Consider the following 16,127-nt stretch of genomic DNA (forward strand, 5'->3'; position numbering starts at 1 on the left):
GGAGGGCCTGAGTTCAAATCTGTTCTTGGACATGTAACACTTCCTAGCTGTGTGACTCCGGGCAAGTCACTTAACCCCAATTGCCTCAGCAAAAAGAAAAAGAAAAAAAAAAAAAACCCCAACTGGGATCACAAAGCTTCACACACGACTGAACAACAACGGACCTACAGAAAGCTTGAGATCTGCTGCCGTAGCCTCCATAATTCTGTCACCTCCACCTTCTTACCAATGAATAATTTAATCCATTTTATTAGCAAAGGAGCAATCATGTGCCAGGGGCAAAGTATAAAAGTTCAATAGACAGTTCCTGGTTTCAAGAAGCTTATGTTCTACTAGATTACACCATAGAGATTAAAAAGAGGAAAAAGAATAAGTCACATAATAGGTAGTAATTGAATGGAGGCACAAACATCTGGAGGAAGGGGGCAGGGCAGGAGCAAGGGCAGGAGGAAGGGGGACTTCCTGGAGGTGGAAGTTAACGAGCTTTAGTAAGTGGGGGGGATCCTCTTTCCCCTAGATCTGATTAGTTTCCTGGTCCTCCCCTCCCCCGCTCCCCGCCTTCCTTTGCAGCTGGGAGGGCTTTCTAATCCCGAGGGGGAACAGAAAGCCCAAGGTCCAATAGCTGCAATGTAGTGGAATCAGCTTTCGAACCCAGAGCCGGCAGTTGGAAGCTCGCGCCCCTCCAACGCCCCCATCCCACCTCGAGGCCCGCGGGTGTGCTTCCCACGTGCCTCCCTCCCTCCCTCCCTCCCACCCCGAACTCCCATAACGGCCGCTCCAGACGTCCTTGAACTTGCTATCTAACGAAATCTCTTCACACCCGGCCAACCATCAACGCTCTCCATGAGCTAGTATGGAATCGGAAAGATATCCCAGTAAACGGCGGTAAGGAGATGGAAAATGGGTACAGAGAGGGAATTATTTCTGGGGTGGGGGAGAAGCTCTCCGCAGGCGGCGGCCTTGGGGCGGAGCCTTCTGACCATGCCCTCGGTCCGAACCTTCTCCCCCCTTCCCCGAAAACCCTCTCCCCCAATCCCTAGTCGGGTCCTGTTCTGTGTCCCATCCTTTGGCAGTCCGGTGAAAGCTCGGGAGCGCTTCTCAGAAGAGATCAATCCAGACAGAATTATAAAGGAAATCGATTCCATCAAAATACAGAAATCACAGTATTTTTAACAAACAAATCCACCGAGCTCAGATTAAGGATCCCTGGTCTACACTGTAGCAGCCGCCCAGAGAAAGGAAGGCTTTTGGATCATCTTAGATCCTGCCTGGACTTTGAGTCAGCTTCAGACCTCCAGGAATAATTCCTAAGTCAACTTTTATTAAGCGCTTAGTGCGCAGGGAAGGATTTTAGGCGGTGGGGCTGCAAAGCATCAGTGTAGTCCTGGCCCAAGGGCTCGGATGTGTGGTGTGGGATCCCGCGTATTCCTAGAGAAGCCAACCCAGCTACACACAGTTATATGGAGACACTACCAGTGCCAGGCTAATAAGAGGGGCAACTGGCAAAATCTAAGGGGGGCGGGAACTAAGGGCTGCTTCATCCTGAGCCTTGAAGGATGATGAGGAGCTGAAGAGTGAGATGCACTACAAGGCAGGCCGGTTTGGAATGAATGGAGTGTGTGTGTGTGTGTGTGTGTGTGAGAGAGAGAGAGACAGAGACAGAGAGAGAGAGAGAGAGACAGAGACACAGAGACACAGAGAGGCACAGAGAGACACAGAGACAGAGAGACAGAGACACAGAGACACAGGCACAGAGAGACACAGAGAGAGACAGACACAGAGACAGAGAGAGACAGAGACAGAGACTCTCAGAGAGAGAGACAGAGACAAACACACACAGAGACAGAGAGACAGAGACAGACTCTCAGAGAGAGACTGAGAAACACACACAGAGAGACAGAGAGACAGAGACTCTGAGACAGAGAGACACACACACAGACAGAGAAACACACACACAGAGACAGACAGAGGCAGAGACTCTCAGAGAGACAGAGAGACAGAGACTCTGAGAGACAGACAAACAGACAGAGAGACACAGACACACACAGAGAAAGAGAGAGAGACTCTCAGAGAAAGAGACTCTCAAAGAGACACAGAGACAGAGATTCTCAGAGAGATACAGAGACTCTAAGAGAAGAGACAGAGAAACAGACAGAGAGACTCTCATAGAAAGAGAGACAAAGACTCTGAGACAAAGAAAGACAGAGAGACAGACACACAGAGACTCTGAGAGACAAAGAGACACACACACACACACACACACACACACACAGAGACAGACAGAGACAAAGATAGAAAAAGACAAAGTAAGAGAAAAAGACAGAGATGAGAGACAGAGCAGAGAGACATAGAAACAGACACAAACAAGACACAGACCTACTTCACAAATAAGTGTTTTTTATCCTCTTGTGGTTATTATGATTCAAGATCAATTTACACAGCCTTTGATGTGGAAGCTTTGGACATTTGGAGATGACTGATATGTCCATTCTGGAAGCGAGTGGGATCACTTAATGCTGAGTCTGCTCCACATTGAGAAAAGCATTTTAAAAGTGGTCACGGAATAGTGACAGTTGGTGAAATTGACTGTCATATGTCAACCTGAGTGTCAGGTTTTGAGTTTCCTTTCTAACTTTTTCCCTTTCAGCTCTTAGTCCCCTCAAACTCTTTTTATCTCTCAGATCTTCCTTATCCTTGAGTTTAGGGGGAAGCCAATGAGAAGAGGGTCTTAGCTGATGCCATTGTCCCATGCCATTGCCAGTACACAAGGAACAGGTCTGGGGGGAGGATAATTAACTATTTCTCTTCACACACAATCACTTCCAATAAAACTGGCTCAACTGTTTACTGTACTACCTTGGTGGAAGCCTAACTTTTTGGGCCTCAGTTTTCTCATCTGTAAAATGGGGGACTCCCCCAAATCCAATGACCATGCTTTAACACAGGATATAAGTGAATCTGCAACACTTAAAAGATAATAGTATTCATTATAAGGGGGCTTTTGGTCTTTTCTTTTTGCCATCATGCCTGAGGATAACAGGAGGTAAGTATGTTAGGGAAACAGACCTTCAAAAGAAGCCTCCAACTTATCCAATGGGAAGTGTGTGGTTGATCTCCTTGGTAAAGTGATTGCTAGGTAATCAAATTTATGGAGTTGCAGTGAAAAAAAAAAAAAGAAAAAAACTTAGAAATCCTGTAGGCAGTTCTGCCTGTGTCTGCTGGACATCCCTCCAGGATGCAGTTTGCAGGTTCAGTGCATTCTTATCCAATTCTCAGCCTTCAAGAAGCATTATTGAGATGGGAGAATAGACAGAAATTCTCTCCTAGGAAATCTGTGGAGCCTTCAGTGGGGAAAGTAAGCCAATGATCCTATGATTTGGGATATGTTCAGAAATGCTTTTGTGGCTTGCTTAAAAAGTCTTTGTCTTCAATAAATTTGTGATCCCTTTTTAGGAATATGTTCAGTTGCTCACAAATTCTTTGTGGGCTTGCTTAAAAAGTCTTTGTATTTGTGTATCCCTTGCCAGTCTGTCAATACAGGAATCTGCTGAGCACCAAATATGCAAAGAAAGGCAAAAGATAGTCCTGCCTTCAAAGAGCACACAGTCTGATTATTTGATAGCCACCTAAAGACTACCATGGGCAAATCCATCATTCTGCTTCACTCACTCAGACAAAACCTAGTCGTGGCCATTAATTCTTTTGTCCAACTAGACTGTTGGCTATCTCCCATTAGTAAGATTAAAAATAATTTTTTTTACCATGAAATAAAGCCTTTGAAGAAAGCCAGATTTCTTTTTAATATCAGAATGAATTGCACTAAAGAAATAATTTGCTGTCATCATATTAATTTTTTTTTTTTACTAATTTCATCAATGAACCTTTCACCAATTAGAAGAAATTCACATATCCAGTGTTAAAAATAAAGAAGGTGATGGGGATTTTCCACAAGGAACTACATTTAGAGGATATTGAGAGCTATTTAGTTTTTTTTTAGCACCACATGTAAAAATAACTTAATAACTAGCTAGCAGGAAGAATTAATTGAAATGGGAAACTGCCAGATGGTCTGTGTCTTATCTCCAATATTTACAGCTTTCTTCTATAGACTTGCTGATTAAAAAGTTGACAAGAGGGCATCCTTGACCTGGGTACAATTATTGGTAGTGACATCCCTGCCTACATCCCTGCCTACGCCTTTGGCTCATATGTATCAGTTTGGATAAAACATTAATAGTTAAGGAAGTTAAAGAAAGGAGAACTTAAGCTTTCCCAGGCTAAATGGAAGAAGCTCTTCAGAATTACTCTGCTTCTGGTCATTGGAAAGAGATTCAGAGTTCAATTGGGGTCCTTGTAAGATCCTGCCTCCTTTCATTCCTATATTTATTCGAACAAATACAAATGAACTTTATAACAAAACCACAGGGGATCTGGCCCTTGTACATGATGACCTATCAACTCCCTCTATGCCTTTGTGTAGGTGATCCTGGTGTCTATATTACACTCCCTCCTTGTCCTTTGGCCAGCCCAAAGGGACAGCTGTTGTCTTCCAAAAGTTTGCATTGTTTGTAGTAGTTAATCCTGTGTGACTTTGTGATCTCATTTGGGATTTTTTTGGGAAGAGATATTGGAATGGTTCATTTCCTTCCCCAGTTCATTTTACAGATGAGGAAACTGAAGCAAACAGGGTGAAGTAACTTGCCTAGGGTCTCACAACTAGTAAATGTCTGAAGCCGGATTTGAACTCAGGAAGTGACCACAGGCCACTTTATTGTCACTTCCATTGGCCACATAGCTAATAATTAGCTTCTGACTTAAAATTTGAACTTGAGTTTTGGACCCAATGACTAGTAGTATTTACATTCTTTCAAATACTGGATTTCCCATCAAGTGAAAAAGACCTAAGGGCTTTTCATGGGAATAGTTAAAAGTAGATCTTAGAGACTTGAACTGAAAGGGCCTTGGAAATCAACTTCTTTAAATTGTTCTACTGGTTTTGCTCATCTCATTCTATATCATTTCAGAATAAGTCTTCTCAGACTTTATGAAACTACTACCTCTTTCATCATTTCTTACCACACAATAGTATTTCTTGACATTGATATACAATAATTTGTTTAAACTTTCCCCAACTGATGGACACTCCTTCAGATTTTAGTTCTTTACTCCTAAAAGAAGCACTCATGCAAATAATTTTCTTATAAGTGGATCTGTTTTTTCTTTCTTTGATATCTTTGGAGTATGACTAGTAGTGATACTGCTGAATGAAAGTGTATGTACAGGTTAGTAACTTTATTCCAAACTACTTTCCAGAATTACTGGACCAATCCACAGTTCAACCAAAAGTGAATTAACACAATTTTGTCTTCCTTTAGCATCTCCCACTTTTGTCATCTCCACCAATTGGATGGGTGTGAAATATAAGTATACCGAGTTCTTTAAGTTTGTGTTTCTCTAATTATTAGTGATTTAAACATTTTTCACATAGCTATTGATAACTTGGATTTCTTTCTTTGAAAACTGAGCACATCTTTTGGCCATTAATCAACAGAGAAATGGCTCTTATTCTTATAAATTTGAATCCATTCCTTTTATATAATAAAAATTGTATTTATATAACTCTTTAAGATGTGAAAGCATTATATATGTTATTTCATACTCAGAAATGAGATCTTTTTTTAGAGAAATGATGCCAAGCTTTTTTTTTCCCCAATAGGGGCAATCTTTGAATGATAAGATTAGAAGGAAGTTGAAAATGATCGAGCTAAATCTTAGCTAGATCAATAAATCACCAATTTAATAAATATCTACAGTGTTCTAGTCACTGCCAAAAAGGTTGGAGATACAAAGACAAAAACTAAATATATTTAAAGTGACAGAGGAGATAGAGCATCTCATACACATAGAACAGTATGACTAGATGATTAGCTAGATAGTGGAAGTAATGTAAGTGAGGGATTAAATGTTAAATAGTTTGTTTGACCATAGAAGTAATAGGGAGCCACTGGAATTTACATAGATGTTAGTAAAATTACTTTTTGACAGTTGTGGGAAGGATGGTTTGGCGTGATTAGAGATTTTTGAGGCAAGATGTCCAATCATGAGGCTATTTCAATAATTGAGGTTTGTGGTGGTGAGGATTTTAATTAGAGTGGTGACAGGGAATGGGAAAAAAAGGGGACATAACAAGAGATTGAGATAAAATGACAACATTTGGTCACTGATTGAACATACAGGGTGAGTGAGAGTAGGGAGTAAAGGATTATGCTAAGAAGGTTAAGAGCCTGGGTGACTGATTTCTTTCCGTTGTAATGGGGAACTTCAGAAGACAAGTCAATTTTCACAGGAAATGTAATTATTTCTTCTGAGACAAATTGAATTTGGGATGCCTATGGAATATCCTGTTTGAAATATCTAATAGGCATTTAATGATCCTGGTGTGGAGTACAGGAGACTGTGGCTGCATAAATAGATTTGGGGCTCATCTGCATAGAGATAATAATTGAATTTATGAGAGCTGATGAAATCACTGAGTGAGAAAGTACAGAGAAAAAAGGCAATTCAGGACAGAACCTAGTTAGGGTTAAGATTTTTCAGTTGAAGCCAGGCCATAAAGACTGATTCATCAGATCTATCAGAAGTTGGCTTAGAAAACGGCATGGCATTTATTAATTCACATTCAGAGCCAATCAGTATGAAGTACAGACCTCCCATTTCTCAAGGAGCAATAAAAGGCTTCTGACCAAGTTATTGAGAAAAAAACTAATGGAAGCTCCAAAGGATGCTTGTGAGCATGGCATTTTGACATTCTAAGCTTGAATCGTTTCTTGGATGTTTCTCTGGGATTGCATTTGAAATGAGTAGACACAGTGGAAAGAGCATCACATCTGCAGTCTTAAGAACCTGCCTCCGATCCAGATTCTGTCTTCGATTACTTTTTTGATCTTGGGAAAATTACATAATGTCTTTGAATCGGTTTCCTTATCAGCAAGTCCTTTCTAGCTCTAAATCTTAATTGAGACGACATTTCCGCCTAGGAAGCCAGGCTGTCCTCTCATACAAGATTCACCCTGTTCAGCTATTTAGAATCAGAAAACTAGGATACCTACAAGGTGTGGGAGCCAAGAGAAATCACTTTTAACTGTTTTGTAACCTATAAACTGGGGAGAGTGATCCTTGTTTTCTCTGCCCCTTGGGGTTGTAGGTGAGGAAAACATTTCATAAGCATTAACTTGGTATATAACCTGGAAAATGTGGTTCAAATCTTGGCTTTGTCCTGTGGTAACTGAGATCTTGTCATGTCCCATATCTGAGCCGTAGTTTCTTAACCTATAGCATGGAGAGGTTGGGTCAGTCAATAAAAACTTATTAAGCACCGACTGTTTGCCAATCACTGTGCTGAGGACTGAGGGTACATAGAGATGTCAAAAATAGCCCTTGATTTTCAGGAGCTCATTGTCTAATGGGAAAGACAATATTCAAACAGCTTTGTACAAACAGCCAACCGAGGGAAAGCACTAGAATTAAGGGACATCTAAAAGGTGGGAGTTTAGCTTATCCTTGAAGGCTAAGGCTCCCTCAAAGGGAGCCAGAGAAGGCAGGAGATGGAGGGAGAGCTACAGGCACTTCTTATTATTCTTAATAAATGTCTACAGTGTTCTAGTCACTGCCAAAAGGTTGGAGATACAAAGACAAAAACTAAATATATTTAAAGTGACAGAGGAGATAGAGCATCTCATACACATAGGACAGTATGACTAGATGATTAGCTAGATAGTGGAAGTAATGTAAGGTCTGAGATTGTAAGGTGCTTTCACGCCTTAAAAATTATATTCTTATAGTTTTCTCATGTGAGTTATTCTAATAGCTGACATTTATAGTGAGCCAAGATCCACAAAGTACTTTATAGTTATCATCTTGATCCACACAACAGACCAGTGAAGCAAATACTACTGGTATTATTATCCCTAAAGCCAACTGGAATTTGGCCATACAGCTTGGCACGTGACAGGCAGGCAGTGGGACCTGTTCTTTGCGCTTTCCATTACTCCTCAATGCCTGAGCACCTAACAGTGAAAGGCGGCCTCTCCCTGCATGGGACAGGCTGTCCTCACACCTCTCTGGAAGGCAGGTGGTATCCCCTAGCAGTGAAGTGGACCATGCCCTCGAGCTCAGTGCCATCTATCCATCTGAGGGTATTGGGAGATGGTAATGCTAACGGACCAGCTTTGTGTGCTGGAGAGCAGCATCCTGGTGGAGGGAGGCAACGCTGGCACCTGTGCTAACCTACTTTAGTACTCTCTGCTTCCTCTCTGTTAACTTCCACTTTGCCCTGAGCAACCTGATACAATTGGACCCCTGGCTAAATCCAGATGCTATCTTGTTGCTTATAACATGTGATCTTGCCCAAGTCCCTTTTGTTTCTAAATCTCCTTTTTCTCATCAGTGGCGATTGCCAAGAGGTTCTCTTAGGTTCCCTCCACAATTAGATCCATAACCCTGTGGTGTTACTTGGATTTTCTAACTTTCAGAACCTTCCTAAGGACAAGAGCAGGTGAAATCATCTTTAACAAATAAGAGCTGGTGGGGACTAGTGGCTGAGTGATGGATCTGAAATCGGAAAGTCTTGAGTTGACATGCCCATTCTCATGTGTCCCGTTTGAAATTGTTAGCTTTTCCTCGTTTTATCAAATTGGCCACAAGAGGTCAGTATTGCCCTCCTCCTCTCCAAATTCATCACTACAAGGGAAAGAACAAGACGCCCAATTTTCTAGGAAATTCTCTAGTACCACATTTCCTGCCCGAAAAATGTATTGGGAAACTAAGGAATAGGAATTTTATTGCTATCAATTTATTAAATGAACAGAGAAACTTATCTATGGAGAATCTTCACCACCATTTAGCTGCTCTGTGATCTTGGGCAGGTCAATGACTTAAGATTCAGTTTCCACTTCTAAATGGATGGTCCCACAGGTCTCTTGAGCTTGAACATTATGGACAGTTGTAATTTATTTATGTGAACTGTTAAAAAAAGAATGATGAGAGTACAAAGGAGAGAAGATCTTTCAGTGAATCAAGTGAATAAAGAAGAACTTTAGAACGAGAGAGTGAAAGGTGGATGGAAATAGCCCTAGTGGAAGCTCCCAGCCCTGCTTGCAGGGTGCCATGGGAGGCCCTGAATGATTGGGGGAGGGGGTGCTGAAGAACCTTGGATCTCTAAGGAACAGGATTTGAATCCTGCTCCGATAGTCACAAGTTCATGAGCATGAACAAATAAGTCCGTTTCTCTCTGTCAGTTTCATCACCTGTAAAATGAAGTGGCTACCTGAGATGTGTTCCTTTGTTCCTTCTAGCCCTACACATTATATGGACTATTTAGAGTATATTTTAGGCGCTCTCTACTACGTTCCCATACTATATAAACTCTATGCTCTACACGCCATATGTACTATATAGATTATACTAAATGCTTACAAATTCTGGAAGCTGGTGTTATCTTTGTAGCCCTGTGCTGTGTTTGGATTTCAGGTTCTATCTCTGCCTCTTGATAATTCTGTGATTTGGGTGAATGACTGCTTTCTCTGATCCTAAGGTTTCTTTATCAGTGAATAGAAAGATGTTGGATAACAAGACCTTGAAGGGCAGCTCCAGCTCTAAACCTACAGCCCTGCTTTTAGAAGGGACAAAATTCTGACCACAAACTTAACCACGGGTGGGAGCAGAACCCTCCAATATTGGAAGCTGAAGGCTGATAGACTGGCTGCTCAGCAACTCCCTATATTGCCAGGGCGCACAGGATCTTTTGGCCTCTGCCGTATTGGGATGTGAAATTGCTCTGTTTGCCTGAGTTAAGCAGTGGTGATCTTTATTTTCTAGACAGATCATTAGACAACTTCTGAAATGATTAAGGCAAGGAAGGAAAGTTCTTAACAGAGAGCATTTCCACACACACATACACACAGAAAACTTGGGATGATTGTTCGCTTTTAGAATTTAAAAAAAAATAGTGCTTTAAAAAAGAAGATAATTAGATGAAATTCATTTGTTTTATATACAGTGTGGGTTTGTTTGTCTACTTAAAAGTTCCTATAAAAATGGAAAAAAAGTTTTTTTTCTTTCAGTTTTACTGTATTCACAGATCTCCGTGTATTTACCAAGAGAATATTTCAAAATACAACTAAGTCTAAACCTTTTCCCACAATGTAATGATCATGTCTAAACAAGGCCAACATAATCCCTCAAAATAATAAATTCAGATAAAAGAAAAGCAAATTTATCTCCCTGATGCAAAGAAATGCAAAAAAAAAAAAAAAAAAAAAACCTTACCTGCATTACCTAATGACTTTATTTGCTCCATAGTAATCAATTTGTCATCGCTGCCTGAGCCTCGGATATGATCACATAGCTAGAAAGGATAAAAGGCTGATTTTAACTTAGGTGTTCCTAAAAACAAGCTCAGGGCTCTATCTCCACACAATGTTAAAATAAATGGGTCTTCAGGTAACTGAAGTCTTTTTTTGGCAAAATGTAAAGGTAGTGAAGGATAGAGGGCTGGCTTGGAATCAGGAAGACCTGTTTTCAAATCTTGCCCCTCCCTCCTTTCTCTACCTCCAACTTTCTCTCTCCCTCTCTGTCTCTTTCTCACATCCACACACTTAGACACACACACACACACACACACACACACACATATACATATAAATATGTAGCTATAGAATCACTATTGAGTCCCTTAATCTTTTAAGAGTTTCTGGGCCACTTTCTAAGACTCTAAATTATTGAGATACTATCACCTACATCAATAGATTGAGGTTCTACAAAACATTTCCACACACCAGTGAAATCAGATCTCTTCTTAAAATGACACAGCTACTTTGAGATCTACCTTGGCTGACATTATAGGACACGTGCCCCAAGTGGAAAGTATCGCTCTTACTCTACTCGGGATTGCTATGCCAAGTTACTGTCTGAGATGAAGGTTTTTGCTGATTTTTTCAAATGTTTGGCAAACTTTAGTTTCTTGACAATTTCATCTTTGAATTACTGGCACCTGGCATGGTGCTTTGAATATAGTAGTGCTTAGAAAATGTTTGTTATGGGCATTATTCACCATTCTCCTTTTCCCCTTCCTCACACAGGAACTCCTTGAAAAATGTGAAGTTGAGGGGATCAGTGTGAAGGTCCTCCTCAGCTTGTAGAACATGGCTCTCTATTCCATCCAGGTAGGTACAAGCAGCTTTTAGATATTATTCTGCAGCTTTCAGATGCTTGTTGGCATTCTGCACAGCATTCTGTGTAAATGTTGGCGACCTTTAACCTGTGGGAAAGGTTAATAATTTGTTATTTTCACATTTCTCAGTGATTCTTTTCAGTCAGTTCAGAAGATGACTATTGATTGACTTAAGTAGATTTTGCCTCTTTCTGCATACTAGCAGAGAACTAGATGAATACCCAAAGTCCCATCAATTCTACTCAATTGGCACCACAGTTCTTTGAGAGGTTCTTGTATGCCACAGTTGCACTTTGCACTTGGGAACATTAAGGCCACTTATGGTTGATCTGGACAAATGACCAAAAACTTTAGTTGCCCATACAGTTTCTTTTAATGTTTTTGTTTTTTACTTTTCTTCCTTTAGATTTTCTTCCTTTAGGCTCTTTTGTTTCTTTGTTGAAGCTTGCCATTGTAGATTTATTTTGTCATAATACTCATTATTTTCACTGTGCAGAATATACATTCTATTCCCATAATTCTAACTTCCCCTTTTAAACTATTTCAGAGACAGCATATTATGTGGTTTCATAGTCTCAGATTCCACAGGGTTGCTGGTCTCATCAAGTCTTGGATAATTTTCCTTTATTTTGAAGTATTTATTCATAAATACCTGAACTTGTTTATTAGATCTGTAAGTTGTATTTCCTTCTGTTGTTGCTATTTTTCCTGCTGATTTATCTGTTTATGTTCAAAGCGTCTGAGATTTTTTCTCTTCCTGAAATCTTTGGTATTTATAGTTTCTCCTCCTCTCCCCCCGCCCCACCAATTTTCCTTATCATTCACTTCTGACTCTCTCCCATCTCTGATTGTGGTTTACTTAGGGAGTGAATCTCAAAACATCTCAATATCCTCCTATACACAGTTCATCAGTCTAGTCTGTGTGGATCTTATTTTTTTAATAACTTTTTATTGACAGAACCCATGCCAGGGTAATTTTTTACAACATTATCCCTTGCACTCACTTCTGTTCCGATTTTCCCCCTCCCTCCCTCCACCCTCTCCCCCAGATGGCAAGCAGTCCTATACATGTTAAATAGGTTACAGTAGATCTTGGATCCAATATATGTGTGCAGAACCGAACAGTTGTTCTCCTCTTGTTGCTCAGGGAGAATTGGATTTAGAAGGTATAAATAACCTGGGAAGAACAACAAAAATGCAAGCAGTTTACATTCATTTCCTAGTGTTCTTTCTTTGGGTGTAGCTGCTTCTGTCCATCCTTGATCAATTGAAACTAAGTTAGATCTTGTCTTTGTTGAAGAAATCCACTTCCGTCAGAATACATCCTCATACAGTATCGTTGTTGAGGTATATAATGATCTCCTGGTTCTGCTCATTTCGCTCAGCATCAGTTCATGTAAGTCTCGCCAATCCTCTCTGTATTCATCCTGCTGGTCATTTCTTACAGAATGTATGGATCTTAGATCCAACTGTATGATCAGAATTAACTCCAGCTGGATGCTGTGCTCTTTCCTCAGGCTTGTTAGAGTGGTACAAAACCTTTTCTATGAGTTTTGTTCTGGTGGCCTGCCCCATTCCTGTTCCTTAGTTCTCTGGCCTGGCTCCAACAGTTGAGAGCCTGCCTTTTCTGGCAATAGCTAAAGCGGATTTTCCTGGCACCTGCAGAAGTTGCTGTTGGCAGAGTTTGTTTTTCCCAGCACCAGTTTTAGAATTTCTGGGTTTCAGCCCCAGCAGGCTTTTGCCCTTGAAGAGCTTGTGGTCAAGCTGGCTATTAAGATCAAGCAAAATTTTGTAATCTGGAACCTGGATTCTCTGCCACACTTAGAAACGACCAGGATATAGAGCTGGGTTTTGCGGTGAGCCTGTGGAATGTCTTTGGGTTCATTAGTATGAGCTCTCTCATGTTAGACAATTTGATGTGTGAATTGGTACTTCAGAGTTGTTTTAACTTGCATTTCTATAGTCAATAGTGATGGAGAAAACATTTTTTTCATGTGACATTGATAGCTTTGACTTCTGAAAACTGCCTGTTCATATCCTTTGACCATTTATCAATTGAGTGACTTGCATCTTTATAAATTTGTGTCAGTTCCCTTTTAATAAGAAATGAAGCCTTTATCAGAGAAATTTGCTGTAATCTCCTTCCCTTTTTCCTGTTTTTAATTTTGGCTGCATTTATTTTGTTTGTGCAAAACCCTTTTAATTTCACATAACTGGAATTATCCATTTACTTCTCATGATCCCTCTCTTTATCTTTTGTTTGGTCAGAAACTCCTTCCTTACCCATACATCTGACAGGTAAAATTTTCCCTGGTTCCCTAATTTAGTTATATCATCCTTTATGTCTAAAATCATTTATCCATTTTGTCTCTCTTGGTAATATGGTATGAGATATTGGTCTATTGCTTTCCAGTTTTCTTGGATGATGAGTTTTTACCTTCAAAGCGTGGATATTTGGGTTTATCAAACAATACATTTCTAGGGTAATTTACTATGCTTTATCAAACAATACATTTCTAGGGTTATTTACTATACCGTGTATCTAATCTATTCATAGCTCTGATCTTCCATTCTGTTTCTTAGCAGGTTTCAGATTGTTTTGAGGATTATCAATTTGTAGCATAGTTTAAAATTTGGTACTGTTAGGCTGCCTTCCTCCACATTGATTCCCTTGATATTCCTGACCTTTATTTCATTATATTTTCTAGCCCTAAAACAATTCTTTGGTATTTTGATTAGTATGCCAGTAAATAAGCAAATTAATGTAGGCATAATTGTCATTTTAATTATACTGACTCAGCCTGTCTTTGTGTGAAAAGTGTTTTATAATTCTGTTCACATAGTCCCTGGATTTGTCTTGGCAGGTGGAGAAAAGAGGAATTCTAAAAGCTGTGATGAACCCTTTGAAATAAACTACTACTCTGAGCCAAGAGCTACTAACTTTGGAAAGTTCCTCATCCTCAGTATGCTCACCAAGAAGTTTTTGGCAAAACCATTCTGGGATTTAGGTTAAGTTCAAAATCCATATTAGAAAATTAGTTTTAAAAAAATAAAATAAAGTATTCTTTGAGAGTAATACCAGTGTGTATTCTTAAACTTTAAAAAAAGTCTGACAATAGTTACTATAAATGTAAGTTAACTGTTTTTTAAGATACAGCCCCATTTTCGAGTTCTATAAGGACAAATCAAACTCATTTTTTCAAGTAGCTTACAAAACCAGATACTTCATGCTGCCCAGTTCTCCCTTGTATAGGAGGATAAAGGACATTTATATCTTTTGGAGATAATTCTTAATTCTTAAGGAAACTTTTACAAGCAAGCAAATGAAGGTTTTTCACAGAGACTTGTAAGAGTGGAAATGTAATACTGGTTTATGGCCAATATTTGATGTCTTGTGGTAATTTTCTTTGCATTATTTGTGATAGGCTTTTTAACTCTATGTACCACAATCTATGATAACTTCCATTTTCTTCTTGGTTTCAGTATAATGTACACAAAGAAGAGAGAGAATAATTTAGTGATCCTGTTAGCTTTACTAGGAATGCTTCCTGACCCTCCCTCCAAATAGAAATGTCAAAATATATAGAGATGATTTTGGACAAGTCCTTTTGCCTATTAAGTTATATGCTTATATCTTGTATAGAAACTTTTTTTTTAACCCTTTGCATTAGGTATACCAGTCATGATTAGGAACATAAAAAGATAAAACAATTGAGAAATGGAATCCATAGAGATATATCTTGGTTTGGTGAACAGAGGGAAGGAATATGGTACCTACTATGTTCCAGGCACTACATATACTAAGCTCTTTCCACAAATATTACTCCATTTGATCCTCAAAACATCCCTAGGAAATAAATGCTTTTAATCATCCTCATTTTACAATTACAAATTGAGGCAAACAGAGGTTGACTGACTTGCTCAGGGTCATAAAGCTAAGTGTCTGAGATCAAATTTGAACTTGAGTCTTCATAACTTTGTGATCTGTCCAATGTACTTAAAGCTCTGTAATCTGAGAAGCCATAGACTTGAATTCTAATCTTGGTTATGTCACTCAATGTTTGTGACCATTCTACTTCATGCATTCATACACACACACATACACACACACACATACACACACGCGCGCGCGCGCGTGCGCATGTGTGGCATGTTGGTTGGATGGATGGTTCAACATTAGGAAAACAATTTATTAAAAATAGAAGTGTTTTAAACTACACAATTATGTAAATAGATACAGAAAGCAATCTTTAACAAAACACAACACTCTGGAATATTATTGCTCTATTAAAATAAACTGATTTTAGAAGAACCTAGAAAAATTTACACAAATCTGATGCTGAGCAAAACAAGCAGAATCAGGAATACATTGTACACAATAACAGCAAGAATGTATGATGATCAACCATGAAAGACTTAGTTCATCTCAGTGGTTCAGTGATCCAAGGCAATCCCAATAGACTTTGAATAGAAAATGCCATCTGAATCCAGAAAAAGAACCATGGAGATTGAATATAAATCAACACATGCTATGTTCCCTTTTTTCTGCCTTTTTTTTGTCTCCCATGGTTTTCCCCTTTTGTTCTTATTTTTCCTTCCCAATGTGATTCATAAAGCAATGTGTATTAAAAATTAAAAAAATAAGGAAAAAAAACAAAACCCCTACAACTCTTTTATACAGAGCAGAGAGTGACTAAAGTATCTAAAAATAAAAGCTGGGATTATAGTCAGTTTGAAAACTTTTCCCCCAATAAATGTAAAAGTAATTTTCTCATTCCTTTTATTTGACATAGTCCTAGAAATGCTGATAGCAATAAGACAATAGAATCAATGGTATAAATGTAGGCCAAAAATTACAATAGAATTATTTGTTGATGAAACATTCTAGAAAATCAAA

The 16,127-nt window shown here is 39.2% G+C and overlaps 1 long non-coding RNA gene across 1 annotated transcript; it reads left to right on the forward strand.

Moving 5' to 3' along the window:
- The first annotated feature begins 674 nt into the window (after nucleotides 1-674).
- Nucleotides 675-14,308, forward strand: LOC100925697. The gene is made up of 3 exons (XR_001120864.3): nucleotides 675-885; nucleotides 11,139-11,222; nucleotides 14,095-14,308. It is a non-coding gene; the product is annotated as an uncharacterized LOC100925697 (long non-coding RNA).
- Nucleotides 14,309-16,127: the final 1,819 nt, after the last annotated feature.

The sequence above is a fragment of the Sarcophilus harrisii genome, chromosome 3 (assembly GCF_902635505.1).
Source record: "Sarcophilus harrisii chromosome 3, mSarHar1.11, whole genome shotgun sequence".
NCBI classification, from domain to species: Eukaryota; Metazoa; Chordata; class Mammalia; order Dasyuromorphia; family Dasyuridae; genus Sarcophilus; species Sarcophilus harrisii.